The sequence below is a fragment of the Tachysurus fulvidraco genome, chromosome 17 (assembly GCF_022655615.1).
Source record: "Tachysurus fulvidraco isolate hzauxx_2018 chromosome 17, HZAU_PFXX_2.0, whole genome shotgun sequence".
NCBI lineage: Eukaryota > Metazoa > Chordata > Actinopteri > Siluriformes > Bagridae > Tachysurus > Tachysurus fulvidraco.
Genome location: NC_062534.1, coordinates 16736729 through 16752805, shown reverse-complemented (window position 1 = coordinate 16752805; position 16077 = coordinate 16736729). Strand labels below are relative to the sequence as shown.

The window sequence follows — 16077 nt, the reverse complement described above, 5'->3', positions numbered from 1 at the left end:
GTTCTTTTCACTAGTCTTGTTTTTTTTTTTGTGAATGACCTTTCACATCTTAACAAACGAGGAGAAAGGCTGCATATCACATCTTTGGACATAGCAACATTTTATAGTACTAAATACAATTAACCTTTGGTGCTCCACGTCAAATGATAACTGTATGAACAAGGAACTTGTATAGGTTCACTTAACTTTGACAACCACCCTAATTAATGCTGTTAACCACTTTCAGCAAATAAAGTAAATGTACAGCCCAGGGCTGTCTTTATTTCGATTTAAATGCCTCTAACAAATATCTAAAATACACCAATTAGATATTTAATGGCTAAATAAATAAATCATTTAAAGCTTGGAGCACAACACATCCACAAAAATGCAGCAACAATAGAAAACAGTACAAAAAGAAAACCAATATAAAAGGATTGATGTTATTGGTGTTGATTTTTGGAAATATAATTGCAAAATAAATTATTATTTAAAAAGAAATAGAAGGGCATTTTTAGCACGGATTCAGCTACATGTTCATAAATAACACTGTAGCTCTGTTACTTGTGTAGCTCTACTGGCAATATCCATGATACTTAAAAAAAAAATGTTTAGTCCAAAATCAGCTGTTAGCATTAATAGCAGTGTCATATTATATATGTCGTATCCTTCTATAGTGTAGAAAATTAGCCTATTTTATGCAATTACCCACAATGCAGTTACATAATTATGCATTTATACATTTTATACAATTACCCACGATGCATTTAGTTGCATTCTGACTAGTGGACAGATCTGTTCCATGACTGTTTTTTCCTAGCACCAACCTGTCATGTAACAAATACACTTTGGGGAAGTAGTAAATATGTCCTAGTGTATATAAATACATACAGCTGAAACTGTGTGTGTGTGTGTGTGTGTGTGTGTGTGTGTGTGTGTGTGTGTGTGTGTGTGTGTGTGTGTGTGTGTGTGTGTGTGTGTGAACACTGAACATGTGCTGTTAGGTTAGCTTTTACAGTTATTATATATAAAATGAGGAAGCACTGTTAATATAAAGTGGACACACGTCTCTAGTCTCTTGATGGCCATTACAGTCCCTAACAATATTTGCTCTGAAAGAAACTTGACCATATCAAATCTAATGGATCAACCCTACTCTAATAATCATAATTATCCCCTAGAAGAACACAAAGACATTTCTAAAGTGATTGAAGAATTTGTATTTTTGTGCTTCCTGTAAATCATCTACACCAATCTCATCAGCCGTATAAATAAATATTATATAAATAAATGCTGTCAGAGTGTCCAATCCTTCCTATGTGTGGGAAAAGTAATTGAAAACCAGTAGGGAAGATGCCTAACACTCCCAAAGTCTGGCTATTGTTACTTTTACACAGTCTCATATGCTGTGCTATTTCTGTAAGAAAATGTGATTTGTGTAATTTCCCCAGATGCACTGAGAAGCCATTCTAGTCGAGTTTTCTTTCTTCTAATCAAAACAATGGCAACAATATGAAAGTTTAAAAAGTGCAATCTATGCATCTTTAATTCGCCTGACTCCAAAAAGCTTTGCCCCATGAGTTGACGGATTCTTACTTCGGACTTTACAAGGAAAAAACTGCATTAAATAATAAACTTTGGTATATTAATGGTTCTAATATGTGATGGTAGAATAAGTGCAGCATGAATAAAAAAACACTCTTTCCTGAAAGATTCATTAAAGGATATTTAATTCATTTTTAAAAGAGAGGAACACAAATAAAAGCTTCCTGATTCATAACACTAACATGATTAGTTATTTGCAGATTTAAGGAGCTTTAATGAACACTGGGTTGGACAAAACATTCATTTATTAATCAAGCCTCTTTGGCACGTTGACGTTTTTTAGTCTATTGTTTTCTGTGATAAAAGCGGTAGCTAACCTAACATAACGATGTAGGACGAGCTAGGTCGCTATTTACGTGCACTAATAATGATTATGAAATGAATGATTATTGTGTTTGTTTATTCAACATAAACTGAGAAAACTTTCAGTGAACAAGTGTGGTGTGTCTGTACAGTATCTCACTTAAATGACTTGATTTGATATTTTAACAGTAGGTATGTTTACATGTGTCCATTTTGTCAATACAAATACATTTAATGTGATTCTATTTATATGTACCCTAAACATTGCAATCCGATTCGCACCACTGCAGGTGTCTGCAAGATATTTTTGAATGTGACTGAGAAAATAGTCTGATTCGGGCATTTACATGCCTGATGTTTTTCTTATTTCCCATCTATACCACACTGTTGGTTGTATCCTGTTCATTCGAATCGAGATCGTTCCGATCGTTTAAGACGGAGGCTTCTTAATACGGTTCAGCTATCAATCCGATTACTAACAGATTACTGCACGTATCTGTGAAGGTTACTGTTACTTATAACAGGATTGTCGACAGCTTTGTCCTGGATTTTGGGTTTTTCAACTATCCTGATTTATGTCATACTTAATTACTCAGGTGAGTAAAAATCTTTTTCTTTTCCATGTTGTTAAACCTACATGTCTGTGGCTTCTTTGAATTAAAAACTAATAGAGTATATAAGAAATGGGCTTGTCCTGTGCACCTAGACTGATAGACCGATCCGTGCATCTCTGAATCACACATCCCTGGCCTTGCTAGCAGACACTCCAGCCATCAAGATTGGCTCCCCGCCATCAAATATGCATGATCGGTTGATGAAATGAGCATGACATTTCTCACTGGAATTCCATCAGCTCTCTGCAAAAAGGAAGACTTCTTTACATATATAAAGCCACGGAGCCTGTTTTGATGTGTGAGAACTGCAAACTGCGGTGAGTTCAGGTCGGTGCTGTCAGGGCATGTTGGGTTACCCTGAGCGTGCGCTCTGTAGCGGACCTCTAGAGAGACTCATTAAATGTTCACCGGATAGAGGAACTCTGTACACACTATATACATGGCAGTGATCAATGAGCAGCTTATTCTTTACACTGATTCACAAATTGGTAGCTCGGTGCAGTCCTTTGCAAAAAAAAAAAAAAAAACACAAGGAACTCATAATTCGTTTTGCTTTTGATGTTCGGACCTTTTTTCGGCCAGCAAGAGCAAGCAATTATTCTACACCTACTCTACTATGATAAGCCTGAAACAGTAAGTCAGAGGCTTTGCCCAACAAATGTATAATGAAGAGAACTTGCTGGCAAAGGGACGCATTACAGTGTGGTGAATAAAAGATGAAAAGATGATCTAGATTTTTGAACATTGCTCTGCCTTACATTAAGGGTGGCACTGAAAAGCCTTTCAAATGTACTTAACAAACCGAAAGCACTTTTAAACTTTCTGTTGTGAGCTATAGGATATATAGGATGCCATTCAATTCATGCTCACTTGTTTGCTCTGTACATTTTGACGATATCCCGAAATAATGACATATACAGTCCTGCTGACAATACAGACCAGAAATAGCACACAACAGTGCAGAGAGAGTATGCACCATAACACACAGCGAGCACTGTTTAGCATTTTGTAAGGAGATTTTCAGTCCAGGGACATGGAGCTGGGATTAGTCAATTCCACAAGGGAGAAAACATGCCATTCCTCCCCATATTTAGGACAGTTTATCTTGTTGCAGAGCATGTATAGTCATTTTACACTCAGATTTTCTCTTGGGAATGGCTCTCAAAACTCCACCCCAGATAGATTTGCAGAGCTTTGAAGGTTCAACTTTCTCAATCTTTGAGAAAACTTCCAGCTTGCCAGCGCATTGGGAGCTCGTGTCAAGAGAAATCACATGTGTCACCGAGGATGCTTTTTCTGCTTGCAATGGGTTCCGATGATCTATTTTGAGCGCTGGACCATGGAATCCACAGGGTAGGCAAAAGCCACCCATCCCTCTGGTGCCTGAGCTGAAGAACACACCAACTCCGGATCTCTTTACATGACAATGTGATGGACTGAGCTGCCTGTTTTTATTATGAGCCAAGCTGTCAAGGAAGAAAATATCTCCGCAGCCCCAGAGCATTTCAGCTTACATTGCAATGGGATGGCTGTTTTGAATAATTGTCTGTATGGTGTCTCCTGCCTCAGCAGCTGGGGTGGTGAATTCTGCATGATATTCAGAGATTATAACCTCTGAGCGAAGTCAGAATTGTAATTAAACCAAGGAGGCGTTGCACAGAATTATTAAAGGTGCTTATGGAAGTTAATCTGGGACAAGTGCCTAAAGCGTGTCACTCACTTCAACTTGTTCATTTTATCAGTCGAGCTTCGTGCTCCCAATCGGTTTGAATGTACCTCATTTCTTTGACATTTCAGCGTCTTATTTGAATTCACCCTCAACCTCCTGCCGTCAGCAACACGAGGCCATTCTCTGTCCTGCCAGCCGCCTATCCCCCTACCTGCTCTCCCTCCTCTCTACTCGGGATGTCAAGCTTCACATCCATGCGTGACTCTTTTTATTCATCATTCTGCTTTAACACTCCATGAATATAGTAGAAGCAGCTATGAATTTCTAGTACATTCAAGTGGATGACTATATTGTGCAAGGAAAGTCGCACTTTTACAACCCTCCGCTGACTTATTTCACTGTATTTCAAATCTAAGGTGTAAAGACAAATGCAAAATAGGATCGAAAACCTCTAATAGAGACCCAGAATGAAGTTTAAAGGTCAAACCTGTTTCAATATTGTAAAGTGAAGCCACAAAGTTGGTCTGCCACACAGAAAGCTTGTGCTTGATCAATACAGAGGTATTAACATACTAAATAGGTTGTCAATCGAAAAGGATAAACAGATGTACTTAATTCAACACAGTCGATTTATGGCTGTCACCAAAGATTACTTGGCCGCAGAGCCATGTCAGCCGTTTTTGGGCAAAAGTTTTTATTAGTAGACTAACGAAATAACTTGCCAACAAAAAAACGCAGGCATAGACTTGTTTGGCCGTTAAGGCGAGGCATTAATTACAGTCAGAATTTTAATTTCACCTAAAAAAATTATTTAATAAAACTTTGATTTTAATTTCTGAAACCAGCATCCATCAAGTTACAGCGGTCAGCTTCAAGAGGAAAAACGTGTCAGCGGCTGACACGTCATTTTATCGGATTAAATTTATTTTGACAGAGACTACAAAGGAGGCTGAAATTTCCTCATACAGAACGGATAAAGGCTGTTTCGCTTTCAGTCCAATGTTCCTTAGAATCATAATCGTCAACCTCTCTGTAGTTCATTATCGCAAAAGAATGGGTTATTTCTAAAACAGGACTTATTTCACCTTTGATAAAGGCTGTCATACAATAACACAAAAAAACATTTTTCAGTCTTTATAGCCAGGAAGAAAATGTACAAAAGACAACATAAAGGTCAGGGTGTTACGGTCGAACGTTTTCTTTTTCACTTTAACATGAAGACTGAAGTGAGCTGTTGCTAGGCCTATGAAATTCCCTGAATATAAAGCTTCTTTTTTTTCTCGGACACGTATGACATGCCTAGTTTAATTGATCACGTTTCACGTCCATCATCGTTTATTTTTGAAAGTTGTCTATTAATTGCTAGCTGGAAATGAAAAATTTAACAAGAGCATTGTCCCTTGTAATATATTTATCTATTATAACCGCAATGGGACAAAAAAAGAATCACCTGTCAGTAGAGGGCACTCAAATAGTGGGGATGAGATCAGGATTAGCATAGTTACATTCAACTTTGAAGATGAAAGCGAGCGGAATACTGTACATCATAAAATATGCTTAGCATTGCAAAGTATCATATCACCATCAGGGACTGGAATAGCACTATCTACTTATTGCCAATCAGCCCCAGGCTTAAATGCTGTTTAAAAAAATAATGCCCATGTCTGATCATTAACCCTGTAAGTAACATTGTCTTGAAATACCCATCTACTGATGTGTAACATGTTTGTAGCTTTCTGAAATTCTAAAAATTATTTCAAATGTCAAAAAAGAGTAGTTTGCTCTTATTTGTTGCCAATTTTTTTTTTTCACGGTGGAAAGACAAAATGTCAGTTGCATGACATAATTGACTTATTTTATATAGTCACACGGAATCAATTTCTTTCCTGACTTAAAAACGTAGCCTTGAAAATGTACAGAAGTTTTGAACAATGTAGCTTAAATGACTGTTAAGGCATTACATTCACTTTCTCGTGTACAAAAAGACATACCCTCGAGGCTATATCACCAACTTCTATAGCCAGAAGGATAAGGGCAACAGGTTTCCTATGCTGAAACTTTGGTTATACTTTTCACATTTTTCATTCTATCGACTCAAATCTGCTGATTTCGACAACAATAACCTCCAGATAAATTTGTCAGAAAGTTTGTTATGATCTTTGTTTAGATGACATCCTCAATCTTGGTGTAGTCTAACGATAAGTCCAAAAGTAACACTTGACCTAACACTCCAACTAACAAGCACTGCAAATGTTTCATAGTTTAACTAAACAGTCAGTAATGTACATATGCATTCTTTATGTAAACAGTATTGTTTTGCCTTAAGTGTGCTTTAAAGTCTTGCAGCACTGGTCAAATATCCTTGAATACAAAAATAAAAAAGATACAAATTTTTGCGTGCCTTTTTTTTTCTAAATATATATTTCAAGGTCACGTTTAAGCTTGAAGGATGTAACGGATGTTGGTTAGAATGGAGAATTAAACCGGGACTCGATGGATCCTCCGGAAAATCCCATCAGCTGCCCGATTACAGAGTGACGAACCGTCGGCAACTCAGTAACCACGGATTGCAAATCTACAGCTTAATTCTACACATTTCCCATGCAATTCTACAGCTTGGTATATATTTTAAAACCCTAGACTAGTTCTAGACTTTTGGCATATCTAAACTTTTTATTTCTTTTATTTTTATTATTAATTAATTTATTTATTTATTACTCCAAAGTAGACTCTCCAACATGCAACTGATGCCATGCATCTGCTTGCATTTTTTTATTTATTTTTTTTTAAACCCTAACTTTAATCCTTGCCCAGGTTAACGTGCACAAGGTTCGAACCCTCGGACCGTCTTTAACTTTCTTTTCAGCCCTGGAACATTCTGCTGAAGATAAGCTTTATATGATCTCAGTGGCTTTCTCGTCAGGTGTCTAGCATGTTTATGCGGTGCCTAAACAGCACACACTGGTTAATAGGCTATTCTCTAAACAGATTGATGTTGGGGCAAGAGAACGCCGGGTGCTTGTTCGACTGTAGTCGATTATTTTTCAGTATAAATAATGATACAGCCAATGATGGTGCGATCGGGAGAAAATCCCGGCTGGTTTTCTTAATCCTGGGCATCACCGAATTAAGATTACACCAAATGAATGAGCTGAGGTTAGTGAGAGCGGGTTTTATACGTGAGTATTTTACTTATGTTAACAAAAGTAGATACAGAAGATCCAAAAAAAGTCTTTTACGCACAGCGGTTATATGCGTCCTGTCTATAAACGCAGGTCGATTTGGGAGATTGGATAAAGAACGCGCTAAAAAAAAATACCAATCAGATTATTTATGATATATATTTGATCTCGAATAAATAGAAAAGACGCTGCTTACCTTTGATTTATTTTTTTGAGAAATATGGGGGAAAATAAAACTCTTGTTAATTCGCGTCACGCAGCGCCATCGCCGCTTTAGGAGACGAAGTGCCGTGAAGCTGAGACTCAAGTGGAGTGAAATAGGGGGAAAAAAGAAATCTCTTCGCAGGAGAAAATCGAACAGCTTTAGTCGGTATCCAGCTAAACAGCACGATGTGTGTCCTTTAGGAAAGAAAGCAAAAAAAAAAAAAAAAAAAAGTCTACGGTCCACAAGAACGGCGTTGGAAACCTTGCGCTTTACTTTTCCACCGTGATTCCTCCTCCTCCTCCTCCTCCTCTTCTTCAGACGGATGGACTCGACTGCTTTCAGTTGCACTCTCAGTCACACTGATGCTCCGAGCCGCTTACTCAACACGCAACACTTCTGAATGGATGGGAGAAAGAAAGGGAAAAAAAACTGGGGAAGAAAGGAAAAGGAAAAAAAAGAAGGAGGGAGAAAACAAGTCATCATTGGAAACAGGGGAGTCTTCCGGGCCACACAGGGATTGTTTGAGTGAATTTGGTGTGTCTGACGCACAAGTGCGCACTACTGAGGTGCGCTGAGAACATAACCAGCGCGTTCTCGCGCCTGTCACGCTCACTGTTTGGCGAAACGAGTCACAGTTAAACGCAGAATGGATGGGAACATGGACTGCTGTCAGCGCGCGCTCTTCCCAATGGAGGAGGATGAAAGCGCGCCTTGGTGCAGCATCACTCACTCACTCGCTCACTCACTCGCTCACTCGCTCGCTCGCTCACTCACACACACAATCTGACACTGGTCGCGATGAGTCGGCTCAGTCGGCTCAGTTTTGGTGAACACGCCCCTTGCGCCGCCGACTCCTTGAGTTCCCGGGTGACGTCAGGGCAACAGGGCGGGGTGACGTCTCGGCGTCTCCGCCTCCATCATGTAAAAGCCGCACTGCTGAAGAAGACTGTGGCTCACTTCGCGGAAGAGGGGGCAGTGTTGGTTTGGCAATTATATGGTCACTTGCTTTCCTCCAGCAGTATGTGTGGTTGATTCTAAATGTTAAACTCTTTTAAGTTATCATTTGTTATCAACATCCTTTAAAGCTACTTGGTTGAGCATGATTATCATATTCTCTCTCTCTCTCTCTCTCTCTCTCTCTCTCTCTCTCTCTCTCTCTCTCTCTCTCTCTCTCTCTATTATTATATTATTATTATTTTTTATGGAGATTCACCTGATTTGGAAATACATTAATTGCTTTATTATGGTCAGGATGGTGATTAATCCATAACCGTACTGCAGAATGTAAACACCCTGAATGGGACGTCAGTACGTCGCATGTTTTGGGGATGCAGGAGGAAACCAGAGAAAGTACATCAAAGCCTCACGGACGTGTGGAAAACACAGACAGTAATCCAAGCTTAAGATCGAATGCTGGAGCTGTGAAGGTGTCAGTATGCCTTCAATTTGTAAACTGAGGTTGTATAAACGTGCAGAAGGTCAGACGGCATGCTGCCCTATAACTATTTTCTCACTCATATTGTAAATGTTAATCAGTCTGTCAGTTTGCATTAATAAATTAATTCATGTGGATTTATAAAGTGAATCCAGAGTTATCAAGAGAACACCCTGAATTGTGGATCAAGTGGATTGAGTGCTGGAACGTAAAGAAAACGTGATCAGACCAGAAATCTTTACCCGAGTCGATGTCATGGTGGATGCAGATCCTAACCAGGTAAGCATATGTGAAAGGCAGGAGCACACTCAGAATGTGACACTAGTCCATCCCACGGCATAATCCACAGACATAGGAGGAAACTAGAGAACCCCCACAGAGACACAGGGAAAAAATAGGAAAGTCTGTACAGACAGTAACCCGAGCTCAGGATCGAACACAGGATCCTGGGGCTGCAAGGCAGCAACACTACCCATTTGTAAATTGAGGTTATGTAACCTCTGAGGGCTGCTGTGTGCCCACAATATGTGATTCATCTAAAACGAAAGTACAGACCTGCCAAATAACATGTCTTCTGTGTACTTTATATGTTTTAGCTAATGCACCATAGCTCTCATGGTTTCACATTCAATAAAGGTCATTCCCTCGCCATGTAGACATTGATCACACCATAAATTTTGACATCACTAATATGTTACAAATCACAAGCAATTACAAGTGGCCTTAGGCATCTTTTGTAAGCAACGGCTATTACCTCGGCTAGTAACAGTAGCTGCCTGTTATTCACCTGGTAGACTACAGCTTTGTATAGCGAACCCTGTTCAATATGTGTTATTGTGGCTCTTAGATGATAAATTATAAACTCAATAAAGGTTACATATGCCTGTGGAAATGTGCACAGAATCTATGGATGATGTTGGCCAAACTGTTTATAATATAGTATACGGTTATCGTGACTCAGCATCAGCAGAATTTACCATCACTGTCAACTGTCACGGTTTTGAAATTTAGGATGGAAATGAATTGAACACTGACCTCATAATCTATTTAAAGTGGAGAAATGATCAACCACTTATAGTTATAGGCCCAGCGGGGGGCTGATGATAATATTCACTGACAAAATGTTTCCTACAAAATTGCACTGTGAAGTCAATGCCTAATTTTCTTATGCAGGGAAAACTGACATTTCTGTTTCGTTTTAAGGTCATGTGGTTATCCCATTCCCAGAGCTTAAAGGGTTTGATCACTTGGTATTTTTTTTTTTAAGATTCATGCTTTATGACACTGAAGGACTTCTCTGAGGCATGTTAAAGAAATGCAAATCTGAAAGGCTTAAAGCAATGTAAAAGGCACAAAACAGCCCATGAATAATGCAGAGGGTTATTTTGCTACTCAAAATGAACTTTCATAGTAACTGGTTATGCATTTGTGATAGAGTTATGGAATCCACCACACACACACACACACACACACACACACACACACACACACACACACGCACACACATGTCAGCTAAATTGGTGTCGCTGCTTTTTTCATTTGGACATTGTTTTGGGTCGTACTGAAATGGACAAGACGCGTGTATGCTAACTGCTATGAAGCGGCCTTCAGCAAAAATTGAGCGTTTGTATACGTTTGTGTGATTGATATTTTTCTATCAGTGCTGTTGTCCTTGGTGCTTCAACCCCCACAGATTGTCTTTCAATGGGTGCTTTGACAGCCATCCTCTGCTGTCTTAGCCGAGGTAGTGGAGTTTTGTGACACTCAATACCTCTGTGGAAATGTCTAGATTCTTCAGCATTGTACAGTATGAAGGATGGTGTTGGTATAAATCTAACAAGGAAGACAATGTCCCAAGTGTTCATTTGCTAAAATCCCTCCAGTCCTCTCCAGGAAAAAAGACTTCATTTATTATTTCTTTGTTTCCTAATGAACTAAAAGAATGGCATGGATTGCCTGTTATTTCTCCACTGTGTCTTATAAAGCATGTACAGTGAGCTCCATGTGTGTATTTGTGTGTGTGTGTGTGTGTGTGTGTGTGTGTGTGTGTGTGTGTGTGTGTGTGTGTGTGTGTGTTTAGTAACATTGTGTTCAGTGTATTTTTCTTCCATACACGTTTCTTTTGTTTCTTTCTCTCCATGTCCCTCTTGATTGATCTATGTCAATAAACTCATTGAGACAAACCCCGCTGTGCTTTTCTTTAGATTAGATTCAGCAGTGAATGGAGGTTCCTTTTGGCATCGAAAGCAGAAGGCTGTGACGTTTCATTGGCAATCAGATCGAAAAAACATGTGTAGTCAAGGTGAATACATGGTGAGCTAATTGCACCTCTTGCACTAAAACCTAAACCAGTGCATGCACTGCTTGAATCATTTCTTTAACATAATTAAAATCCTTTTTCCTTTTTTTTTTTTTTTTTTTACAGCAGATCAGCACTTCTGAAATCTCTGTATCAACATTGTATGAGACCCATGAGGTAAGCTTGGTACAAATCTTTCTTTTCCTCTCCCTACTGATATGATCAAATGGGCTTTTCTGTATGCCTTAATCTGCATGCTGTTGGCACCACTCCCTGATCCATGAGTCATTATGAGCAGCAAGAAGAAAAAAAAAAACATTGAAGAAAAGAACACACTAATATACCTTATCAGTCTGGCACAGCTGGGCAGGGATCGCTGCTGAGGGCTGCAGAGGTAAATTGCAAGGTGTGCCTCAGTGTATTAACATTCAGGTTCTTCAGAAAGGATTGATCTCTGCCTGCAATAATACACGCCTGTGTATTATCCCATCTGTCTCTAAAGAAAGACTAGCTTCTCTCTCTCTCTTTACAGTCCTCAATAGCCACTCAAATCCTGTCTTGCAACACAGAGCATCTGCAGCATTTGTTACTTTAAAAGTTGAAATTTTGAGAAATGCTGAGGTGATATTTGGGTGGAAAGAGAAATAAAAACCTTTACAGAGTCAAAGTTTTTGGCAAAACACAATTTCTTAAAATTAAATGTTTTCTTTTAGCAGATTCGTTCTGGTGTCCCTGCAATTGTGAAAAAGAAAATATATTTATTATACCATTTTAAATTCAAACTGACATGCCCCACCTGCTCTCTCTCTTTAGAACCTAATCTATTTATGTGGAAGTATTTCTATCAGAATATTTTATAAAATAACTTGGCCACTAAAAAAAAAAATATACTATAAAAAAAAAATTATTTATGGCCCAAATAAAAGCAATTGTACTTATTCACCTGGTAAATCCACTTGTGATTAAATGCATTTTTTTTTTTTTTTATGTTTTATGATAAAATATACCTCAGTCAATCTGCATCTTTTATCACTTGCCAGGAGGAATCTCTATGGAAACAATATATAGAGGAGCTTAGGGAGGAGAGAAAAGTTACCTCCTATGTGCTGCCTTTGTGCTATCACTTATTGAACAAGATGAACAAAGTTGCGGAGGAGTCTGAGGGGGCGAAGGCGTTATAAATCTTGACCTTTGCTTTCAAAACATGCAACAATCATGACCTTGGTTCAATGTGCAGAAGAAGACTGGCATTCAAAAGCAACTGCCCTTCAGGCACGAAGATCATCTGTTGAGAGGAAGGCGCAGAAGGTAAACAAAACGTCTGATTCAATACTGTACGTTCGGGGCCGTGAATTTATGGAAGGTATGCTTCGGATTTAAAAAAAGGAAAAAAAAAAGAAAGAAAAAAAAAAGAAAAACTATTTAAATCACCTTCACTTTTTGAGGCTTTATCTCAATGTGCTGTGCATGTAGGTGTATGTGCGTGTGTGTCGTGTAGTCCACACTTAAGCGTCAGAGAGAAATAAAGACAGAGAAGGAGAGAACTCCGTGTACTCCCATCTGTATTTTCAAATGTCAATGAGTGCTGCCATCAGGTGAGAAGTGTGGGTGTGTGATGGGTAATAAGCAGATCGTTGAGGGGGTGGGAAGATCAGCGTTTGATGCATTGTCAGACCGCGTTGGCTGTCTGTCCATTATGTGGCGTCTCAGTCAGATGAGATGAGAAGGGATTGTATGACTGCTGGACTGCAATGAATTACCAGAGATAAGTAACCTCAGTAATGGCTCAGGTGAGGGATTGTTGTTTGTTTGTCAGGTGGACAAGCCTTACATGCAGAGGATCTATGCTACAGTATGTCTATGAGGTCACAGGGTCAGACCAATAGAGACAATCCATTTGACCTAAGCTGAACCTTAATACATTTCAAGCTAATATACTACATGTCTTCAACAGATTAAGTGAAGTGATATTATTGTATTTTGTATTAGTTTCTCTAGATTGGGCAGTTTATTCATTGAAGAAAGCTAAATAAATGAGATGCACTAATGAGTTTTGCATCGATTCATTGATTCGTATTTATGTGGGACCGAATAATGTCAGGCTCAGAACACACAGACCCTGATTTCTCAGCTTAGCTGGAATTTATATCTAAATAACCATGATTCCATTTCATGTGTAATCTTTTTATATATTCCATGTGATAATTTTAAAAGGTTTATTTTTTTTTTCACATCAGATATGATCTTGTTTCATTTATCTTCAGTAATCACTTTATCCTGCTCGGATCATGGTGGATCAGGAGTCTATCCTGGGAAAAGTCATGGGAAGAACACACCATGAATACATGAGTATACTGTCTTATTCACTCATTCACACCTTTAAACACCTGAATGTAGCCAGTTGAATTTTTTTTTTTTTTTTGGAGGAGGTGTAAAATATGTGATGTTCTCATGCAATGTAAGATTTGAGACTCGAAGGTGCAAGGTTATTCTAAAACCCACAGACCTTGCTTGCATTTTGCACTCTATAAAATAAAGCTTTTCCTTAGTTTCTTATTCCCTGGGGAAACAATTAAAGGCTATTTGTAGAAAAAACGGCAACATGTCGCATGTTTAATTGGCATAAAAATGCATTTCTGAAGCTGCATCGAGCTAATTTCATGGAAGAGCTATGCAACAATTTTAACCAGTGTCACATCGGCTTTTCTCATCAATTGTGGATGGAATGATGCTTGAATGTTTTGTAAGTCTTCTACAATTTAGTTGCCACCACCAACATGATGAGTGGGATGATTTGGAAGCCATTAGAAAAAAAGAAAACATGTAAATCAAAGAGCGCAATCCTGGATGCAGAGTACAGAGACCTTTGTATTCAGACATGAACACAATACAGTATGTGTTATAAACATAAAATACAAGAAAACAAACATGTGCTGTGTTAATTAATAGCTTAATTAATTAACTTATGCAAATCATTTTATCACAGGAAAAAGAAAAGTTTTTATCATAATTTTAAAAAGCTTGTGGGAGTCATTTCTGTAGCCAAATACAGTATTCAATATTTTATAAAAGACCGTACATATATATATATATATAAAACATCCCTAATGTTTAATGTTTTATTAGGTGATATATACAGCCAGGCAGTGCAAAATATACTGCTTATTACTGTTATCTGCACATCTTGCTATGAATGAGAAACAACGATTGTCCTTTGAATTGCATTTGAATGAAAAATAATATTAATGTGTCACAGTCATGCTGCTTGCCCGTGTACATCACCGCATGTAACATCTGTGTTCTGAGACAGAACAGTGCAGGAACAATTTGTTGTGTGCATGTATAAGTAATTCATCACATTGTTTTCCGGTAGACCTGAAACACACACACAAAATATTTTATATATAGGCTCCCTATGCAACAACAGCTAAGACACATCAATGCATGGACTCCACAAGATCTCTGAAGGGGTGCTGTGATATCTGTGGTATCTGGCACCATTTGGTTAGCAGCAGATTCTTGTACTGTATGTTGTGTCCTGTATCTTGAGTCCTGTATGTTGTGTTTTTGGATCAGACTTGTTTGTCCAACACATCCCACTGATGCTCGATCAATTCGAGTTTTGGGGAATTTGGTAAAGTCAACACCTTTGACTCTTTGTCATGTTTTTTTTTTCTGCAGTGTGGTTGTGTGCATTATCCTGCTGTTGAATTGCTTCAAAAGGGTTGTACTTGGTCTATACAATGTTTAGGTAGGTGGAACATGTCAAAGAAACATCCACATAAATGACAGGACTCAATGTTTCCCAGCAGAACATTGCCCAGAGCATCACACTCTGTGTCAGATTGCCCACTTACCATTGAGCATCCACTTCGAGAACTGACTATACACTTGCTACACTAATGTATCCCACCCCTTGACAGGTGCCATCGTGACAATATGATCGTTGTCATTTACTTCACCTGTCTATGGTTTTAATGTTATAGTTGATATACCTTTCTCAAGTCTATTTTCCTTACAAATACGTAATATGTAATATGTAATATCTACTTTCTCTAGACATTGTAGTACCTAAAATATTTTGGAATGCCTAAATTTGCATGGCAAGGCATTTAATATTCAATCTGTACTTTTTAGACTATACATTTTGCCCCCAAAAAATCGCAGATGTCTGGATGTAGATTTAGATCCCTTATAAGCAAAGCTGAAGAGATACTGGCTATATTTACACGCAACGCCACAGTATTCATTCCGAATAGATTAATTCCGAGTGCCGATTCTGAATGAACTGCTTATACATATCCTTTATTTGCAAGTTAGACGTAATCCGATACAAAGTAATCAGCATGCGGGGAGTGGGATTTAGTGTCAACATTACCATAACAACAAGTAGCACATGAAACCAGACAGAGGGTGCCAACAATATCGCATCCAAGTGTAATTACTGAATGCAAGATGAAGAGAAGATGATCACCTTGTCGTTAATGTTGCATTGTGAAACAAGGATTCTCTCGTTGAAATGGCTTTTACTTTACCTACCTTGTTCAATTCGATATTTCATTGAATTGGCCTGTTGTTTTTTTGTTGTTGTTGTTTTTTGTTTTCAAATATTATTATATTATTATTGTGTACTAATTATGCTGTATACTTTATTCTGATTGTTATATTATTAGAGTGTATATTAATAATAGCAAATGATCATATTGTGGGAAAATCGATCATCCTTCTGCTTTAAGCTGCCTTAAATATTATATTATATTATATTATATTATATTATATTATATTA

At 38.2% G+C, this 16077-nt stretch overlaps 1 protein-coding gene and 1 long non-coding RNA gene across 6 annotated transcripts in view; one reads left to right on the top strand and one right to left on the bottom strand.

The window, feature by feature from the left end:
- pcdh11 (protocadherin 11) overlaps positions 1 to 8312 on the bottom strand; it is a 203261-nt gene extending 194949 nt beyond the window's left edge. For 2 of the 3 annotated variants that reach the window (XM_027135458.2, XM_027135459.2), the window contains exon 1: positions 7549 to 8312. The gene's annotated coding sequence lies outside the window, so the exon portion shown is untranslated. The remainder of the gene's footprint in view (positions 1 to 7548) is intronic. The other variant, XM_027135461.2, reaches the window with a different exon arrangement.
- A 47-nt stretch (positions 8313 to 8359) lies between these two features.
- LOC125139260 lies at positions 8360 to 15809 on the top strand. Of its 3 annotated transcripts, none has more exons than XR_007138340.1 (6): positions 8360 to 9035; positions 9139 to 9271; positions 11197 to 11305; positions 11418 to 11468; positions 12332 to 12599; positions 13556 to 15809. It is a non-coding gene; the product is annotated as an uncharacterized LOC125139260 (long non-coding RNA). The 3 variants fall into 3 exon arrangements; XR_007138339.1 differs by having other exon boundaries at positions 8360 to 9271; positions 13556 to 13640; positions 14973 to 15809; XR_007138338.1 differs by having other exon boundaries at positions 8360 to 9271.
- Positions 15810 to 16077: the final 268 nt, after the last annotated feature.